At 38.1% G+C, this 3,176-nt stretch overlaps 2 non-coding genes across 2 annotated transcripts; one reads left to right on the top strand and one right to left on the bottom strand.

Annotated features, from left to right (window-relative positions):
* Window positions 1–2,665: 2,665 nt before the first annotated feature.
* Trnaw-cca lies at window positions 2,666–2,737 on the bottom strand. The gene has a single exon. It is a non-coding gene; the product is annotated as a tRNA-Trp (tRNA).
* Window positions 2,738–2,834: 97 nt separating this feature from the next.
* Trnai-aau lies at window positions 2,835–2,908 on the top strand. Its single transcript has one exon. It is a non-coding gene; the product is annotated as a tRNA-Ile (tRNA).
* The last annotated feature ends 268 nt before the right edge of the window (window positions 2,909–3,176 follow it).

The raw sequence follows: 3,176 nt of genomic DNA, 5'->3' as shown, positions 1-3,176 counted from the left end.
AGTCCCCGTGTAATCTGTAGTCGATTGCAAAAAAAGTTTGGATTTTTTTTCTTCATACTTGCAAAAATGGAAGATTTCTCCTAATGCTTCCAAAACTCAACTAATAATATTCCCACATAAACCAAAAGCTCTTTATTTGAAACCTTCAAGTAGACATGTTGTCACGATGAGAGGATTGGACAGATAAAGTTAAGTATCTAGGGCTCATGCTAGATAAATAAATCTCATTGAGGGCATTCAAGCCAAATATAATAAATATGTAAAATGTCTCTATCCCCTTATCAATAGAAAATCAAAACTTTGTCTTAAGAACAAGCTTTTGATATTCAAACAAATTTTCAGGCCAGCAATGTTGTGTGTTGTACCAATATGGACTAGCTGTTGTAATACCAGGAAGAAAGCTCTGCAGAGAATTCAAAACAAAATTTTGAAAATGATTCTGAAGCTTCCTCCCTGGTATAGTACCAATGAGTTACATAGAATATCCAATGTTGAAACATTGGAACAAATGTCAAATAAAATCATTAATAATTTCAGGCAGAAATCGTTACAATCTTCTATTGCCACTATTAATGCGTTATATATTTAAATTAAGGGGGCAGGATGCGTCATTGATTTCGTAATTTTCAAAAGCAGTTTTTTCGTTCAAAATCAAGAAAATTTACAGGGAAATGTGTTCACTGTATTCTATTCTTCAACCGAAACACAGTGAACACATTTACGTCGAAAAATTATAAGTTTTGAACAGAAAAACTGCTTTTGAAGTTTCGATGATGACGATGATTACGATGACGGAGCGTTGAACGTTAAGTTAGGTTAAGTAAATTGAAAACGTGTGTTTTTTTTTCTCTTATAAGCAGGTGAAACCAACTCACCTGTAAAAAATCTGAACTGCTACGGCAAATGGAATGTAATATGTTGTCAACAAAATGTTAATAAAATCTTAAATTTGTTTTACCAAATTACGGTGATAGTGTTGTCTAACACAGAACACCTAGATATAAGAAATAAATGTTATGTTTTGAATGATACCTGCATTCTGTGCACTTATGCAGCGATGCAACTAGTTTACTGATTGAAACAATGACATAGGGTCGATTTTCAATATATTTGAAACTAATATCCCAATCAATTCAATTGGGTTGAAATTTTGAGAAAGCTTTTTTACTACTACAACTTTTTTTTTTTCTCCAAATATTTCCTTGACGTAATTTCGGAGGCATCCAGGCTACACAGTAGTAGAGAGAGTCTTTTAGTTGTAAGACACACTTCACGAGAGTCTCACGACGAGCCAATCTCTACAGGCCAGTTTTTTAAGTTTAAGCTACACCACAGTCTCTTTAACGATCACAAAGATTCCTAAAGAAGTCTTTACAGGTCTGAACAGAAGTCTCTACTGAATTCTCTTTAAAGATCTACCCAGAAGTGCTCACATAATTTACAGAAATCTAAAAAAAAAATCTCAACTGAGGTAGCTACAGAGGTATCCACAAAAGTCCCCAAAAGTTCTGAAATCTTTAAATTCATATTAGCTAACGAGGCTTTAACCGCAAAAGTGGTAATTCGCCTCTCCACATTAGTGGTTGTGATCTGAGACGTTGTGATCATCCCTTCATGATGGTTGGCCTGCTGACCCGCATCCTGCTTGGTTTATTGACAAAAGGTCGAAAAAACATTTGAAAGAACAAAAGGTCGTACAAGATTTGCTCGACGGATTTTTTTTTTCAATCTTTGAAAAGCGATTTTCGACCTTTTATCCCTTCTCTTTTGTCTTTTGATCTTTTGTCTTTTGAGCTTTTGTCCTTTCTACCTTTTGCCATAGATTCTCTTGCTTCGAAGTCCTACGTCAAAACCAGAACACCTGTCTCGATTTGTACGTGCGACCAATGAAAGATGGCGCTTTTTCCCGGTGCGGCTGTACCTCGCAAGTGGATCCCATTCTTAACAACGATAAGGGCACTGCTTCTGATGGTGGATGACGATGCTCGTCGTTACGCTTCTACTGATGTTCATTCTCACAAGCTTGCCGGGCCAGCACGTGAATTTTGCACATGTCCCCAGAGGGAAGCAACACGCACGGGGAATCCATCCGCGGCGGCGGCGAGGGCATTTACAATGTTTAATTAACTTTTAACTGTCAGCCATAAGCCGGAGATGGAACTTGGACGAATCTATCTACATATACGAAGAACCATACCACCGACTGGTTCACAAAATGCTCGTTTATTTGCCCTCCGGCAGACGTATTTCATCGGAATCAGCATAACGCGACGTGGCAGCAAGCCATGAGGAATGACAAGTAGGCGGAGGCGATTAGAGAGCTCGCTGACAGTGGTTTTCCATTTCCTTGTAATAATGTTGTTGATAAAAATGTCTTCGCAAGAAATGTCCTCGTGAGATGGCAGTGAAATGCCATCACGGAAAACAATTAATTATCATTTCATAATTGTCTTTTCGCGGTCCCGAGGCGAAAAAGCGGTTTATCTTTTTCTTCTGAATTTTGTGATAACATATTATACGGTTCTCCACAGTGAATTGCTGTAAATAAATAAAGGGACTTCATTATCACAGATGCTAAAATAAATTGAAAAGCCAAAACAAAATATGAAATATTTGCCTGGGACCTGACAGCAGTAATTAACAGACAGACGAAAAAAAAACCTAATGACCCCGACGTGATTTGAACACGCAACCTTCTGATCTGGAGTCAGACGCGCTACCGTTGCGCCACGGAGTCCTCGTTATCGTCTGTCGGCAAAGCAGTGTTTTCGTTCAAGTTTGTCCATTTGTCTTTAATTAAAACGATAGAGATGCCATCCCTCCCTTTAACATATGGCTCCATAGCTCAGTTGGTTAGAGCGTCGTGCTAATAACGCGAAGGTCGTGAGTTCGATCCTCTCTGGAGCCAATAAAATTGTTTTTGAGGACAAGTGTCAATACCTACGATGCAATCTTCTACAATTCGATGCCCTCAGATTTCAATACGAACGAAAGCAATCTTGTGGGGTAGACAGACAATCCCCCTATAATCGCATTAGTGGCGCCTTAGTACGGCCGTTTTCCTATAAATCATTTTAAAATATTTTTTACCAAGAAGATCATAAGCTGTTTATCTGAATACCTATGATTCACAGCTCAATTTTGTCCAAAATATGAAAGCAATAAATAGTTTTGGT

Source organism: Aedes aegypti, chromosome 1, assembly GCF_002204515.2.
Source record: "Aedes aegypti strain LVP_AGWG chromosome 1, AaegL5.0 Primary Assembly, whole genome shotgun sequence".
Lineage (NCBI taxonomy): Eukaryota > Metazoa > Arthropoda > Insecta > Diptera > Culicidae > Aedes > Aedes aegypti.
Note: the sequence above shows the minus strand (reverse complement) of the source record. Positions and strands in the feature narration are given on the sequence as shown.